The sequence below is a fragment of the Podarcis gaigeae genome (assembly GCF_964106915.1).
Source record: "Podarcis gaigeae genome assembly, chromosome: 1".
NCBI classification, from domain to species: domain Eukaryota; kingdom Metazoa; phylum Chordata; class Lepidosauria; order Squamata; family Lacertidae; genus Podarcis; species Podarcis gaigeae.
The window spans coordinates 13,401,683-13,419,775 of NC_139678.1; the positions used below are offsets into that span (position 1 = coordinate 13,401,683).

The window sequence follows — 18,093 nt, forward strand, 5'->3', positions numbered from 1 at the left end:
ATTCCAAGAAAGATAGGGTCATCTCTCGGGTCCTGGACTGGGTGTGGTGAGGATGGCCCAACAGCAGCCCTGGGCCAGAATTCGCAGGCTACACAACCCGTAAACATGAACTGTCGGGCCACAAAGGGTGCCTGTTATGGGGAAGCAGGGTAGTCATTCTCCAGCCCCTCCACAAAAGGGTCCTCACAGCCCTACATGAGACACACCCGGGGTAGTGAGAATGAAGGCCCTCGCTAGGCATTATGTGTGGTGGCTGGGGATTGACAGAGAGATACAGGCCTGGGTCAAACACTGCCAGGCCTGCCAAGAATCCTGCCCAGATCCCCCAAGGGCCCCATTCCAATCCTGGGAGCCCGCCCGAGCACCATGGTCATGCCTGCACGTGGACTTCGTTGGCCCCTTTCAGGGGAAAATATTCTTCATAGTGGTGGACTCCTACACCAAATGGCTGGAAGTCACACTAGTACCGTCCACTTCTACGTCCGCAGCCACCCAGGTACTACGCAGGCTGTTTGCAACACACAGACTCCCTGACACTGTCATCTCAGACAACGGAACCACATTTATGTCAAGAGAATTCCAGACCTTCACAGCGCAGAACACCATCCACCACGTCTGCTCTGCGCCATCCCACCCTGCCACCAATGGCCAAGCAGAGCGCATGGTGTGGACCACCAAGGACACCCTCCGCTACATGACACAAGGGGATTGGGCGTACTGACTGGCCACATTCCTTCTAGCACAGCACAGCACCCCCAGCTCAACGACTGGCCGGAACCCCGCTGAACTACTAATGGGCCGGCACCTCACAATCAGACTGGACCACCTTCACCCCGACAGAACTCAGGATGAGGCAGTGGTGGTGGAAGGCAGGAACCCCCGGACCTTCATGGCCCAGCACCCAGTGTACGCAAAGAATTTTGGGGCAGGCCCTTCATGAGTACCCGCCACAGTCACCAGGGTCACGGGCCCCGTGTCGTACGAGGTGCTAACGGAGAGGGGGCAATGCTGGCGCTGCCACTGCAACCAGCTACGGCGATGATTCCCGGGAAAAAACCAGGAGGAGGACAGGTCAGAGGAGTCCCAACGGAACAGTAGGGCAGTGAGGCCCGTAGAGCAGGAGGGGCCAGCAGGGTAGGCAGAATCAGTAAATACAGAGACGACCCGTGAGGCCAAAATGATGCCAAAACCAGAGCCATGACTGAGTGAGCTGGTTGCGCCAGACCAAACGGCCCCATCACAGCCAGCATCCTCAGAACAAGCAAAACCCGAACCCCTGACCAGGGAACACCCCAGGCCTCAACGCATACGTAGGCGGCCGGCATACCTTGAGGACTATGAATGCAACCTCCCGGGCAGGACTGGACTTTAAAGGGGAGGGGTGTTATGTACTGAGTTGAATAGGATCAAAAATACAGCAGTCTGATTGGTCCTAGAACAATAGGATTCAGAATGCAGCAGTCTGATTGGTCTGCAGGAGCCACCCAATCCAGTTTCAGGTGGAAGTGAATCTGCAACCTGATTGGCCTTCAGGAGATTCCCAGAATTAGCCAATCACATGGGGCCCATTGTGTAAATAATGTATATAAAGCAGATGTTTTGGGGGAACTTTCTCGCTACTAGGAGCTGAATAAAGAGCATGAAATCCACACTCGACTCTGGGTATATTTCAAGAGAAAAGGCTGCTCTTCCCATGAGAGGATGAGGCTGCTCAACTCAGAAGAGAAGGAGGCAGCTTTCCCCATGAGAGAAGGGTAGGCTGTTATTCCCATGAGTTGCTTGCACCAGGAGAAAAGGAATAGCTCTTCCCATGAGAGGAGGAGGTTGCTCCCTCTATTAAGGAAGGGGGCTCTTCCCTCCATGAGAGGAGTAAAGGCTGCTCTTCCCGTGAGTGGATGAGGCTGCTCGACTCGGTTGAGAAGGAGGCAGCTCTCCCCCTGAGTGAAGGTGGGCTGTTATTCCCATGAGTTGCACCAGGAGAAAAGGAATAGCTCTTCCCATGAGAGAAGGAGGTTGCTCTCTCTATTAAGGAAGGGGGCTCTTCCCTCCATGAGAGGAGTAAAGGCTGCTCTTCCCATGAGTGGATGAGGCTGCTCGACTCGGTTGAGAAGGAGGCAGCTCTCCCCGTGAGTGAAGATGGGCTGTTATTCCCCTGAGTTACTTGCACCAGGAGAAAAGGAATAGCTCTTCCCATGAGAGGAGGAGGTTGCTCCCTCTATTAAGGAAGGGGGCTCTTCCCTCCATGAGAGGAGTAAAGGCTGCTCTTCCCATGAGTGGATGAGGCTGCTCGTTTCGGAAGGGAAGGAGGCAGCTCTCCCCGTGAGTGAAAGTGGGCGGTTATTCCCCTGAGTTTCTTGCACCAGGAGAAAAGGAATAGCTCTTCCCATGAGAGAAGGAGGTTGCTCCCCCTATTAAGGAAGGGGGCTCTTCCCTCCATGAGAGGAGAAAAGACTGCTCTTCCCGTGAGTGGATGAGGCTGCTCTCATTCCCATGAGTTGATTGCACCAGAAGAAAAGGAATACCGTATTTTTCGCTCCAAAAGACGCAGCAGACCATAAGGCTTTTGGGAGGAGGAAAACAAGAAAAACAGGAGAAAAGGAATAGCTCTTCCCATGAGAGGAGGAGGTTGTTCCCCCTATTAAGGAAGGGGGCTCTTCCCTCCATGAAGGGAGAAAAGGCAGCTCTTGGTCAAAGTGTTGTTCGATATCTATTTCGCTTTTTGCTTTGAATATATAACTCCTATTCCTCTCAAAAGAGTCCCCCCTACTCCCATCATTTTCAAATTTTCTTTCAAAAGCTTTTTCCGCGTCAATTCCTGGTCTCATTCCTGGTCTCCAAATATTCAATTATGTCCACTATCTTCCTAACATTATCTTTCAATTGTCAACCAGGAATAAAACATGCTTGATGTTTATGGATTAGCTCATTTAATCTATTGGTCAAAATATCAGCAAACAACTTGCAATTATTCTTCAGTAATAAAATCGTAATATATTCTTCTTTCCAGGTATTTGGAATTTTCCCTTCTTTCAGGATATTATTCAAACTTCCCACAATATTGTTGTCAGTTATCCACTAAGAATATTATATTTTGCCAAAATAACATCCGGTCCTGGGGCTTTCCCCAACTTCATACACTTTATTGCCATTTCAATTTCCTGCGCCGTTATTTGTCGATTCAACTGTTCACTTTTTTCTCGTGGGATTTGCTGTAATTTATATCTTTGTAAATATCTATTTTCTTGTATCCTCCTCTTTCCTATACAAGTCTTTATAAAATTTCTGAAAGATCTTTCCGATTTCTTCTGGAACCTCAATTACCATATCTGCTTCTCTTATTTTATTGATTGTATTTTGACTTTGATGTGGCTTTAATTGCCATGCTAATAATTTGCCAGTTTTATTTGCCGATTCAAAATTCTTTTGTCTCATTAATTTTATCTTCCACTCCACTTCTTGGTTCACCATCATGGAAAACTGAGTTTGCAACATCTTAATATTTTGTTTTATTGGTTCATCTTTAGGCTTTATTGTTAACAATCTCTCATTCTCCATGAGGTGGGTCAGAATTTCCACTTTATATTTTTCTCTTTTTCTTTCTGGAAACTATTTTGTATCAGAAAACCTCTCATTACTGCTTTACTTGCATCCCATACGATGTCAATGCCGGTTCGTTTATTTAAATTCCACTTGAAATAATCTGCTATTGTCTCTTTTGCTTTTTTCACTATTTTTTAATCATCAAACAGACTTTCATCCTCCATCTAAAGGATGATTGTTCTTTTCCTTCTAACTCCATATATAACAAATTATGATCCGCTAATGGCCTTGGGAGAATCTCAGTTTTGGATACTCTTGGAATTTACTCCCTGCAGGGCCATATGTAATCTGTTCTTCCCGAACTTTGATTTGGTTTAGCAAAGAATGTAAACTGTTTTGTTGTAGGGGTTTTAAGTCTCCAAACATCAGTTAATCCAAGATTGTCCACTAAATCAAAAAATGATTTTGGTAACTTGCCTTCTTTTATGGATAGGACTCAAACCAACGTAGATAAATATTATTTCTTGGTAACCACGTGGTGATGCCATTTTAATTGTAAAGGGATTAACTCCTCCCCTTCTGTTGCAACATAGTTTTTTCTTTTAGAAGCTATATTTTTGAATTTTAATTTTTTGCTTTTTTGAATTTTGGATTTTTGGCACTTTTTCTGATTTTAATTTTCCAATCTCTCTCTCTCTCTCTCTCTCTCTCTGTGTGTGTGTGTGTGTGTGTGTGTGTGTGTGTGTGTAGAATCTCTCTGTGTGTGGGTGGGTGGGTGGGTGGGTGTGTATGTGGAGAATCCAGCTGAGGAAGAAAGCTTCAAATCACTTAAGCTAACTCAGAACAATTTTATACATTGGAGGAGATGCCTACGGGCTGGATTGATAGACTGGGCATTTTAGAATGTGTTAAGAAAGAAAATCTCAGTGATAATGATGCCTCAAAGATATGGGGAAAGCAAAATAAATCAGCAGTCTCTGTTATCTTCGATAATATCAGAGGTGCCCGGATGATTCAAACCAAACAAGGTGGACCAGCTACTGCAAAGCTTCAAAATTTGGAAAGCACATTTGGATTTGCAAGAAAGCATCTCATCCCACGTTTGTGAAATATTTGTTTAGTTCGCGGCTTGAATCCAAGATTGTAACAGCCAGATGACAATGTTCCTAACCTTGGACAGAAAAGGTTTCCATGTATTGTTTGAGAATGGAAAGTGCCAGGTAACCAGAGATGGGGAACTGTATACAGAAGCAAGTCTACTTAATAGTGTATATGAGACTAATCTTTCATAACTCCAGTCTGCAGTGCTTTATCAGCCAGAATGATGAACAGACTTAGAACTTTGGCACAGAAAGCTTGACCACAGAGACGTTAAAGGCATTTAAGAGTTGCAATGCAAGGAGTTCGCAAGAGGGATGAAGGTAACCCTTGGTGCATCAAGCAGAGAAGTGTTGAACCCCATTTCCCCCCCCCCCCGTGTACTCAGCAGAGAAGCACGTGAGTGCTTGATACCATCTATGCTGATGTGTGTGGCTCACTTAATGTTCCCTCACTAAGGAAAAATACGTACATTTTAATATCCTTGGTGATTTTCCAAGATACTGCGTTGTGCATTTTCTCAAGGAGAAAAACAGAACCTTTGAGATGTTCAGAAAATACCTTGCCATGGCTCCACAGGAAACCCACAGCACTTATGGATGACAACAGTGGTGAGTTTTGTTCATAAAATATGAGAACCCTCTTGGAAGAGGAAGGAATTGCACACACGAGGAGCGTTTGTCCCGCTCTACAACAAGAACTCAGTTGCAGAGAGAAAGTTTAGGTCTCTTATGAAGATGACCCAGTGCATGCTGCCTGGTACAGGCTTTCCCAAGCACAGGTGGGAAGATGCAGTAGCCAGCTACGTTGAACTTTGGAACAGAAGAGTACCTAACTTGTCACACATACCTGTATTAGACAGCATCGCTTATGTCTGTGTACCCAAGTAGGCCCAAGCTTGACTCCAGAGCAGAAAAAGAAATTATGGTAGAATGTTCTTCTGGGTTGCAGAGTTATAGACTTGAAAACAGGAAAAGTCAAGGTTTGATGAACACAGTAAATCTGACAAGAGAGGAAACTTCTCAGCAGTCAGAGGGAGAAACATAAGACTTCGTGTACTTTCCTGAAGTAATATGTAGCAGTTCAGATCTGCCTTCTACTGTTCTGCCACCTACAAGAGATGATGAACAAGAAGAAACAGATAACCAGTGTCCAAGTAGCAGTGCCATCCGACAGGAACAAGAACAAGATGTCAGATGCTTATCAAGACCCAACAGAAGTGTTCCACTTCCACAACATTAAGGATACATTAAGGACTACAAATCAACAGGTAGGTATGTCTTTATGTTTGTAAATAGTCCCATTTTTCGGAGCAGCTGTAAACTACCGTATTTTTCTATCTATAAGACGCTCCCATGTATAAGATGCCCCCCTATTTTGGGGGACTAAAAATTAAGAAAATGGGGGGGAAATTGCCCAGAGTTGTCTTTGGGAGGCAGTTAGCAAAAATCACCCGCCCTCTGAAGCGCCACTTTCAATCGCACATGTCGCTAAAGCAGCCTATCGCCTCCCTGATGAGGAAAGCAGCCGCAAGTCACTCCCAATTGACAGCAGCACTAGCCAATAAACAGCGGACATTGGCGCAGTTACCAATCATCCGTTCAATCACCACTCACACTCTCCTGCTTGCTGCAACAACCATCGCACATCCCCAAAAAAGGCACTACCCATGTATAACACGACCCCCCCATTTTATAATTAAATTTTGGGTAAAAAAAGGTTGTCTTATACACAGAAAAGTACGGTAACTTGTGTAGTCTTATCTTCCACAGATTCTGACAATGTAGCCGAGATTGAGGTGTTGTCAAGATGCTGTTAGTGGCTCCTGGCTCGTTGCCCAGGAAAGTATAAAGACACGGAAAAGTTTCTTAAAGTCCTTTTTTATTTCATTTTTTAAAAATATTATTATTATTATTTTTAATCCATTTTTCTTAGGTTTTATATTTTAATACATCATTTTTTCACATCATATAAAGAAGAAGAAATACAATTTCCAAAAAACCCTTTCCCCTCTATGACTTCCCTCAACTTCCTTTTCTGGTTTGTTTTTACATAATGCCTTCTTCTGCATTTTTTAGTATGTCTTACATTTTTTGTGCATTAGATTTATAATGTTAAACTTTCCACGCTTTTTACACCATCCTTATATATGCTATATTTATTCTATTAATTGTAAGTGTTTAATCGAAACCTGCTATTTAAAACCAAGGAACGGTTAAGTTACTGAAGCTGGGGAGGATTTTTTTTGGGGGGGCGATTTTAAGTAGATAAACAGTCATACAAAAGTGTTTCCCCACTTTTTTGTTGCTCCTGTTTTATTTCAGGAAGATAATGGGCTACAAGTTAAAGCTGCCTGCTCCCCAAATGTTCCCTGGAGATAGAGAGAGAGAATGCCGAAAGGTATGGACTGCAAGTTAATAAAAGGACAGTCACTGGGGTTCCCCTGAACATAACACAAGTCACCCCAGGGTGCCACGGCACACTGGTTGAAAACCAATGTCTTATTTTATTAGTTGAGTTAGCTAATTCTATAGCTGTCAACGTTTCCCTTTTTTTTTAAGGGAAATTCCCTTATTCTGAATAGGATTCCTCGCAAGAAAAGGGAAAAGTTGATACCTATGCTATATATTCCACCAATCTCATCTGCTATTCCTCCTTTGTTGGTATTGTTCCCTCTTTCCATTTCTGAGCATATATCATTCAATCTGCTATACTTGTGTAGAGAAATAAATTTTCCCAGTTCTGGGTTTTGTTTTTTAAATTCCTCCTGATAAAGCACACACACATGCACACCATCAAGCTACTTTACTGTTTTCTTGCATTTTTCAAGCCCTCTGTATTTAAAACCAAGGAACTGTTAAGTTAATGAAGCTGGGGAGGATTTTTGTGGGATTTTTTTGGGGGGGGGATTTTAAGTAGATAAACAGAAATACAAAAGTGTTTCCCCACTTTTTTGTTGCTCCTGTTTTATTTCAGGAAGATAATGGGCTACAAGTTAAAGCTACCTGCTCCCCAAATGTTCCCTGGAAAGAAAGTGAGAATGCCGAAAGGTATGGGCTGCGAGTTAATGAAAGGAAAGTCACTGGGGCTCCCCTGAACATCCATCAAGTCAGCCCAGGGTGCCACAGCATACTGGTTGAAAACCAATGGCCTACTGGAAGAGAAACAGATTTGCCTGAAGTTATTGCAGAGTGAGAAGTTCCACACAAGAACCAGCACATCAAAGTACCACTATGTGTGTGAAATAATTCAGGGTGCACTTGTTGAGATGACTGCTACAGCAGAGATCAAACCTCTACTGAGAGACAGTTCAGAGAGCCTTCAAGTTAAAATGGGACAATGTTTTTAAAAAAGAAAAAAAGAATGATTTAATTTGCAGACCAGAAAAAGATTCTGATGGGCGATTTAACAGATGAAATGATGGAGTTTTAAAAAGTGCAAGAAGAAACATTAGATCAAATAGCTATACTCGAGATGCACCACAGAGAACTTATTCTGCGCATCAGAGGCATACCAGAAAAGCAAAATGAAGATGTAGAAGCCAAATTAATAAAAAGAACTTGCATGTTGACGGGCTCCCCATAATACATTACAAGAAATTGGAAGAAGTCTTAGCACCAACACTCCAAAACTCATGAATGATAGAATACAAAAAGGGAAAATTCCACATACATGGGAAGAAGCAAACATTGTTTTAATCCACAAACAGGGGTCATCCAGAGAAATGGTCAGCAACTACCGACCAATTTCACTTCTAAATAACTATTACAAGATTTATACAGGTATTTAAGTGAATAGATTAAAATTAGTCTTAAAAGTAATAATTAACAAAGACCAGTCGGGGTTTCTCCTGGATCGCCATATGAAAAACAATATGAGGGCAATAAGACCAATGGTAACAGTTGGCTTTGGAGAATATTAACCACTCTCAATTTTACCCATAGACTGCCATCTGTCCAGATTTTCATTTGTTCTGAACTAATTTTAAGATGAATTTTAATTAATTGATTACCTGTTTTTATGTTCTTTGTATACTGCGTTAGTTTTATGATGTTAGCCACTCTGAGCCCGGCCCTGGGCTACAAATAAATTTATTATTATTGTTATTACTATTACTACTACTACTACTACTACTACTAATATTATAGACCTGATAGAATATCTAGACTGGAGACCTAATAAAAAAGCTGCCTTCATGTTGGTTGATGCCGAGAAGGCCTTCGATAATCTTTCTTGGAAATTCTTAAGAAAGGTGATAGACCTATCAGAAATGGGAGAATGCTTCACCAATGGAATAAAAGCCATCTACGAAAAGCAAAAAGCAAATTTAATAATCAATAATGAAAAGACAGAACACGTTTTGATTGAAAAAGGAACAAGACAGGGCTGCCCCTTATCCCCTTTATTATGTATATTAACACTGGAAATACTAAATTCGGTAATCAGGAAATAGGAAGAAATCATAGGAATAACACTAGGAAGTCGGTATTTTAAGCTAAAAGCTTTTGCTGATGATTTGATACTAACATTAGAAGATCCATTAAAGAGCATTCCCAAAGCTTTAGAAAAAAATAACAGAATTTGGTGAAGTTTCAGAGTTCAAACTCAATAAAGTAAAAACAAAATTAATGGTTAAGAATATATAGAACCAAGAGAAAACAGAATTAAAGGGAAAAAACAGGTTTAGAGATAGTTAAAGCAAAATATCTGGGTATTGAAATTACGATGAAAAATGTCAATTAATATGAAGACAATTATAAAAAGATTTAGAAAGAAATTTAAAAAGACCTAGAAATCTGGTCAAGATTGAAATTATCACTATGGGGAAGAATCTCTGTGTTAAAAATGAATATGCTTCCAAAGTTTCTCTTCCTATTTCAAATGATTCCAATAATAACAAAATATGATTGCTTTGAGAAATGGAGGAAAATTTTGACAAAATTTATCTGGCAAGGAAAAAAGCCCCACATCAAATATAAACTAATGACAGATAGGACAGGGAGAGGAGGTTTCGCCCTTCCAAATCTAAAAATATATTATGTAGCAGAGTGTACAATTTGGATTAAAGATAGGATTTTGTTAAGATAAATTAGATATTTTGGATATAGAAAATTTTGACAATAGATATGGGTGGCACGCCTATCTGGCCTACAATAAAGTTAAAGTCCATAAAGGTTTTACAAATCATTTACAGTGGTACCTCTGGTTACGAATTTAATTCGTTCCAGAGGTCCGTTCTTAACCAGAAACCGTTCTTAACCTGAGGTACCACTTTTAGCTAATGGGGCCTCCTGATGCCGCCACACAATTTCTGTTCTCATCGTGAGATAAAGTTCTTAACCCGAGGTACTACTTCCGGGTTAGTGGAGTCTGTAACCCGAGGTGTTTGTAACCCAAGGTACCACTGTAATCAGAGGTGCACTGTATAAGGTTTAGACTGCTTATCAATCATTGTTACAACTATACACACCATGATGGCTATCACCACTAGAGGCCTTTTCAGCTAAAAAACTAAATATGACTGGAAATTTGGGAACATACAGTCAATTATTAAGGGAGGACCGGGGACAACCAAAGTTGAAAACATTTGTAGAAATAAGGCATTATATCACAGACTGGCTCCAATATCAGCAATTAAGCAACGAGGATTTGGAAAAGAAGATTTGTTATTACAAAAAGTTTTATTAGGAAGTAATCAAAAATTATTATCAAGAGTTTATGATTTATTATTGGAATGGAGTTTAAAGGATGACCAAGTAAAAGAAGTACAGATTAAATGGGCACAGGACATTGGGTACGTAATACAATTGGAGCAGTGGGAAAGGCTGTTAAAGAATGATATAAAATTTACTGCATGCTATACTATAGAAGAAAATATAATGAAAACGTTTTACAGATGGCATATGACCGCAGTAAAACTTTCCAAAATATACAAATCAAACTCCAATTTATGTTGGAAATGCAAGGAGGCAGAGGACACACTGATACATCTATGGTGGGGCTGCGGAAAAGTTTTAAAAAGGGGGGGGTATAATTAATGAGGAAATAGAAAAGATGCTCAGAGTTACTTTAGAGAGAAAAAACAAAGGTATATCTACTGAGTATAATAGGTAAGGGACGCAGGTGGCACTGTGGGTTAAACCACAGAGCCTAAGACTTGCCAATTCAGAAGCTCGGCGGTCGAATCCCCACGACGGGGTGAGCTCCCGTTGCTCAGTCCCTGCTCCTGCCAACCTAGCAGTTTGAAAGCATGTCAAAGTGCAAGTAGATAAATAGGTACCGCTCTGGTGGGAAGGTAAACGGTGTTTCCATGCACTGCTCTGGTTCACCAGAAGTGGCTTAGTCATGCTGGCCACATGACCCGGAAGCTGTACGCCGGCTCCCTCGGTCAATAAAGCGAGATGAGCGCCACAACCCCACAACCCCAGAGTCGGTCACGACTGGGCCTAATGGTCAGGGGTCCCTTTACCTTTTATAATAGGTAAAGAAATACCACAAGACAGGAAAACATTATTTTTATGCGCAACTGCTACAGCAAGGTTACTTCTCGTGAAAAATTGGAAAGGGAAATATATACCCACAAAGGAGGAACTGATTGGAGATGCAGGCAAGGCTACAACTGCACTTTCCCCATAACATTACACTAATGAAGAGAAAAGGGTGGCTAATTTTCCAAATCAATGGCCAAGGTGGGTTCAGAAGTGGCCGTGCCTTGATTGTGGGTTATGAAGTTTATTCAAGTTGAACTCAAGGAATGTGTTTTGTGTCTCTAATGATCTGTGTAACATGCTGCAACCGAAATACCTTGAAATTTTGGTTTGGAGCTCGCAGACCACCCCTGTCACACCATTGGAAGAATGTGTTAATACTTCTCCTGTGTCTTTTCCCAGGTGAAATAAAGTTATATCACATATATTAAGATGACCTTAACAGATTGGCGAACTGGGCCAAAACTAATAAAGTAAATTACAAAAGGATAAATGTAAGGTTCTACACCAGCTACACAAATATAAGATGGGGGACACCTGGCTTCCCAGTAGTACATGTTAAAAGGATCTAGAAGTCTTAGTAGACGACAAGCTTAACACAAGTCAACAATATGCTGCAGCCGCAGCAACAACAACAGAAAGCTAATGCTATTCTAGGCTGCATCAACAAACATTTAGTGTCCTGATCAAGGGAAATAATAGTACCACTCTGTGGGTTAAACCACAGAGCCTAGGAGTTGCCGATCAGAAGGTCGGCGGTTCGAATCCCCACGACAGGGTGAGCTCCTGTTGCTCGGTTCCTGCTCCTGCCAACCTAGCAGTTCAAAACCACATCAAAGTGCAAGTAGATAAATAAGTACTGCTCCGGTGGGAAGGTAAATGGTGTTTCCGTGTGCTGCTCCGGTTCACCAGAAGCGGCTTAGTCATGCTGGTCACATGACCCAGAAGCTGTACTCTGGCTCCCTCGGCCAATAAAGCGAGATGAGCACTGCAACCCCAGAGTCAGTCACAACTGGACCTAATGGTCAGGGGTCCCTTTACCTTTATTCTGCTTTGGTCAGACCACACCTGGAGTCCTTTGTCCAGTTTGGGGCACCACAATTTAAGAAAAATAATAACAAGCTGTAATGTGTGCAGAGGACGGCAACCAAGATGATCAAGGATCTGGAAACCAAGGATTTAAAGGAATGGTTGAGGCAGTTGGGCCTGGAAAATAGGAGACTGGGAGGAGATATGATAGCTATCTTCAAATATCTCAAGGGCTGTCACATGGAAGATGGAGCAAGCTTGTTTTTCTCCTGCTCTGTAGGGTTGGACCTGAACCAATGGCTTCAAGTTACAAAAAAAGGAGATCCTGACTAAACATCAGGAATAACTTTCTGATAGCAAGAGGCTTTTGACAGCAGGATAGTGGCATGTCTACAAGTTAATATGTCCTGCAGCACTTGTGAGAAGGACATATTAATATGATCTGACGCTTATCCCTTTGAAATATGTAGCAGTGGCAATGGGAGAACGGAAGCGTTCGCTGCTTCCATAAATTTAGCAAGTCATCACTTGGGGGTACTGATCCTGTTGCAACCATCAAGAGTCCTCTGTTTGCACTGCTGAAATGACAGCACAGTATCAGGCAGAGGGAAAAGGTGTATGAGATCCTTATCGGCTGTAAACCTCTGTTGTTCCATGAATCCACAATGAGCCGACATTAGTTTTGTAGCAGTAAAGGGCCTGTGCCATTAAGAGTGCAACTGTTTTAATACTCTTTGTGGCTTGTGGGTCAGTTTGGGGATATAACTATAAATGGAAGTTTGCTTAGCTGCACACTATAAATCTCAAAGAGCAATGCTGGCCGATGAGCTGTGCTATTGTCTTTTACTGCATACATCAGGAGAGGGATTACAGTAAGTAATTTGTTTTGGAAGACTGGTGCCTCTAATGGGCCATGCCTGATAGTGTTGAAAGGTTGTGATTAGGTACAATCCACCGAGGTGGTCTTTCAGTACGCAACTCCAGAATGGGGTGGGGGAGGAAAAAAATGGACTTTTGTTGCTTTTATTATATATATATATATATATATATATATATGCAGGTTTTGGTGTCCTCGGGTGTCTTCCCGTGTAAAAGTTGGGGTGTCTAGGCGACGTTTCGACGAGGTCTCACTCGTCATCTTCAGGCTGGTGCTTTCGGCTTCTTGTTACTGGAACAAGAAGCCGAAAGCACCAGCCTGAAGATGACGAGTGAGACCTCGTCGAAACGTCGCCTAGACACCCCAACTTTTACACGGGAAGACACCCGAGGACACCAAAACCTGCATTCCTGTACCCGTGAAAATCTACGAAAGCATATATATATATATATATATATATATATATATATATATATATATTCTTTACAGCATCATCTGTTTAGGTTTCTTCCAAAGCCAGGAGCAAAATGCTATAAAAGGCTATTTGCCCAAATCTTATCATACATACACACATACACACAATTCCGCTGCCTCCCCTCCTCCTGAACAGAACTGAACATCCCTAATCTATTGCACAATTCATTCAGAAATGAAGAAATCCTGTAAATGGGAGCAAACCTGCAAACCTCTAGTAAATCAGCAAGATGCCTACATGTCTCTGACATAAGTGCATGCAATTCACCTGGGCCGTCTCTGAGTTCTTAGAGGAGACCTGCAACTGGAATAGATTCTTCTCTATTATAAGGCTTCCCCCACCCCCCTCTTCGCTGCTGCCTACTCTGAACATGGGCATGCTTACTGGAGATCAAAGGCTTCTCAGTGCACACATTGATGTTCTGTCAAAGATGCATAGGGGACCCCCTTATTATGAGCCAGGAAGTTGTGGTTGAGCAGGACTTCCTTTGAACCTAGGAGGATCTCAAGGAGGCCTCTTGCCTGACTTCACAGCATGGATGGAGGCATTAAGCAGCATTAGCCAGACCAGATCGAAGGAGGGCACACCTTTCCATTCTTATGTCTGTCATTAATCTTTGCAATGTTTGAGTATCAAGAGAATCAAATTGGACAGCAGACCTTTCTCATCTCATTGATTTTTGAAAACTGAGCTCCAACAAGAAAAAAAAGGTATGTTTTACTCTGCTCTTAAGTACTCACAGCTAAGAATGTTGTCTTTATTTACATGGTGGATCTGAAAATCAGTTTTACTCAAGAAATATAAATGTCCTAGGAAAACACTAGCTGACTATGGGTTGCATGCAGCTGCTAAAATTACTGGACTTAAATTAGTCTTGCTTCCTAATTTAAGTGAGTCAACTCTGAGTATGGCTGGCATTAGAGTATGGCTGGCAACTATGAATAGCCATTCCAATAGGCTATTAGCTCACCAATCATTCTAGTAGGATTTCAGCTCACAGATCGTTTTGGTAGGATTTCAGCTGTAATGAGGTTCCCTACCCTGGTACAGACAATACTCAGACAGTGCTCAGCAGCTTTGTATATTGACTCAGCAGATAGTTAAGTGAACCACGAAACCAACATGGTATCGCTTTGTACTCTAGACCTCTCCTGCTCAATAGTCTAAAATGTATCTTTGATTAGAACCACAATCCATAAACGAGAAGAGTTCTTACCATGTATTTATCCAATATTGAAAGAGAGAGACAAAAGAAAGCAGTCTATCTTAGATAGTGGTGTTGCTCCCAGTGAGTCCCACCCCTCTGTCTCTCCTATTCTATGCAGCGGCAGAGGAAGCCACTTGGGTGACATCACCTCCTCCCTGCGGATCACTGCCCTTTTGAAGAAGAAAATAACACTCTTTTCCCCCCAAAGGTACTGTTTTTGCTGTAGAAAAATGAAATCCATGAATTACAACACAGCTCTGGCTGTTTATCCTGATATTCTTGACAAGAGGTATCTGCAACAAAATGTTGCAGCGTGGACAGGTACACCCTTCAGGGTTCCCTCCACCCGCGTCATTTCCCATTATTCCTCTACACTATTCCCTTTCCCCCATTTTTCTTCTCAACAATCAGCTGGCATTCTGTGACTGTCAAGTGAGCTCAAAACTCACGGCACTTTTTGCAGCTTTCCCCCATTTTGATCCCCTGCTCCAGCAAAGGAGTTTATTTTGCTTTGTTTTTTAATACTTGGACTTCCCCTGAGCCTCCTAATACCTTCCTTTTGCACAGGGCTGGTGCTGTTTCAGCTGCACAAGAATCCACGCTTGGAGAACGAGCCTACTATCAAGCACGTAGGGCAGATGTTATTTTGGCAAACCGTAGTTCATGTCTCTCCTAATGCCGGAGGTAATCTTCCCTTGTTGAGCTTCATAAGACACTGGGGCCTTTCTCAATTTCAGCCTCCATTGGGCAATGCCCGTAGTGCTGCATGTTCCAGAGACACCTGTAAACTCCACAGTACATGACTGCACACCTGGAGCTCGGGCTGCATAATAATGATTATCTGTGTTGGCAAGATAGAGACCTGATCTTCTGGGCTACCAATTTTCTTGCCAACTGTTTCGATGCAAAGGATATTTCATGTGGAATCAGGCCCACACGCTTCTGGGAACTCAAAGGCCTCCGTAAGACACCCGCTCGGCGTCTCTCACATTTTTCCGGACGTACGTACTGCTATTGTCCTACAGCTTTCTTATTAGAAATTCTGCACTAATCTTCAGCTGAGCCGCAGCAACCCTTCATGGAAGGTGAATCCCTTTAATCCTTCCTTCCCCATGAAAAACTGTGAACCCCTGCCCTTCGAGGAGATGGAACCAGAGTCCTGCAACTTCAGATTGCGGAGCAAATATCCAAAGCAGCCAATTGAAGCAGTTTTCCTTGCTGCATTGATACAGCGAGTTTGCTCCAGGGCAATGTTTTGCCATTTCCTTTCTATGCTTGACAAATTTTAATGCTTATATTGCTGGGATGGGTGTCTGTACGGTGTCGTTAAACCCTTACCATTGCGGCCTTATTTGAAGGCCGCTTTGTTAGGTCTAGTTAGCTTTCAGTACGTTAATAGCAGGATGTGGCCGAGTTCAGAGTTTGGGAGGGAGAGGCTGTGGTGGTGGGATTAAGGCAGAATGTCTACTGGGAAGGGCAAAAAAAAGGTACAAGTAAGGAGGGAATGGAATATTATGGTGAGGAGGTGAGCTCTGGCACATGAGGGGGACTTTTACCAAGAGTACTCGGCTGCCATCTTGGTACTTCAGTGAGTGGGGAAGCCATATCTCAGGCTCAGCACAAGGGTCAACACGACTGGGTGGCTCTTAATGGCCCAAGTCCTAAGGAAGGTCCATGGCCTGCCCTGCTGCCAATTCCAAATGCCTCGGCAGTAGAAGTGGGGGGGGGGCATGTATTTTAATATTTTGTTGGAAGCCGCCAAGAGTGGCTGGGGAAACCCAGCCAGATGGGCAGGGTATAAATAATAAATTACTATTATTATTATTATTGTTGTTGTTATTATTATTATTATCTCTAAAGATTCCAGCATTGCAGGGGATTGGTCTAGATAACCCTCCTGACTCTACAAATTCTATGATTTTATACTCTTCATGATTTTATTTTTTAATCCAATCTGTTTCTAAGTCTGTGTTCTCTCTACACTTTGATCTGTGTTTAAGTTCCAAGCTGTTCTGTAGAAAATGAAGTTCCATGTTCCCCATTCGCTATCATGGAGGACCTGAAAACAGCTATAAATCCCCTCCCCCTTTTGGCCAAAGTGGATAAAATTTACAGGCACACCCATTCTGGATTAAGCCTGCCAAATAGCCGAGAAATAGGTCCAGGGCCTTTTGTGGAGGAACATCCCTCCATAATCCATATGAGGCCAACCAAAATTCCAAAATCCATATTTGTTTCATGAGATGAGTAGGGTTGGCCCTAATCATTGCCTGGATGGGAAATCACCTGGGAATTGTGAGTGTTCTGCTCTGAGTACCATGATGGAAGAAAGCCTGGAGAGAAATGTGCATTATTATTGTTGTTGTTATTGCTTAGACCTCATTTATACCCTCACCTGAAGTGGTATTTTGGAAAGAGGTGTTGTGAACACTTGTGTGCTCTCAGTCTAATGGCTTCCGCTGTAGGTGTGAAGGAAATATGGGGACATTCATGCTTCTCCAGCCTGCATATGAATGGGCTGCTTTAGGTGAGACTTAATAACAGCTGAAGGCTACCAGTAGGTAATACAAGTAATTTGTATTCCATCTCTGGACTTCCTGCTTTCATATCAGGGTTGAAGATCCCAGTCCACTCCAAAAGGCTATCATTAATCTTAATTCAGCCTTCATCTACCTTAATACATATCTCATGTCCTCCCCCCTTGCTCTTAAACTGAGTTCAATCTTCCTGGCTCAAGATGAATTCATCAGCCTCCTACAGCAGCAGGGACTATTAAAGAATATTTCAGTCTTTGGAGATCAATTGACTTGGGTTTTTTCTCCTCCACAGGCTTCTTGGTTTTGAACACACAGAGCTGCCTTTGGTCCACTTGGCCTAGCACTGTTTACTCTGAACGGCAGCAGATCTCCAAGGTTTATAACTGGAGATGCCCCCGGGAATTGAATCTAGATCTCTTGCCACAGAGCAATGGGTGACAAAGGGGGATAATTCGGTTCACATTTCAAGGCAAGCTGATCCGGTTTGCATTCTGAAACAGTTTGTGAACCGAAACACAGGCATCCTCCAGAATCTGCATTTCCCCAGATTTCGCAGTGCAGTCCATCAGCCAATGGGTGTGTTCAGAAATTCATGGACTAGGGTAATGTGTGCACAAAAATGTTAGTGGAAATGCCATTGGAAATGCAAATGCAGAAGAAGTTTCTTTATTGCACGTGTAACAGTGCCGGTTCCACAGATTGAAGAAGTCACGGGATTTATATACTAATAGTAACCTGGCAACATGTTCAGAGCTCTGAGCTGTTATATGGGCATTGAACTAGATGACCCTCATGGTCCCTTCCAACTCTACAATTCTATGATTCTGTCTTGGCAAGGTCTC

General features: G+C 42.5%; 1 protein-coding gene and 1 long non-coding RNA gene across 7 annotated transcripts in view; both read left to right on the forward strand.

The window, feature by feature from the left end:
* LOC310844360 (uncharacterized protein) overlaps nt 1-18,093 on the forward strand; it is a 72,813-nt gene that overhangs the window by 29,686 nt on the left and 25,034 nt on the right. Inside the window, exon 3 of one of the 6 annotated variants that reach the window (XR_014564053.1) lies at nt 14,005-14,705. The exons of the other annotated variants lie outside the window; for them this stretch is intronic. The gene's annotated coding sequence lies outside the window, so the exon portion shown is untranslated. Of the gene's footprint in view, nt 1-14,004; nt 14,706-18,093 lie in introns of those variants that run through there. 6 annotated transcript variants of the gene reach the window in all.
* Nucleotides 5,820-8,642, forward strand: LOC310852406. Its single transcript, XR_014568094.1, has 3 exons — nt 5,820-5,908; nt 6,963-7,038; nt 7,615-8,642. It is a non-coding gene; the product is annotated as an uncharacterized lncRNA (long non-coding RNA).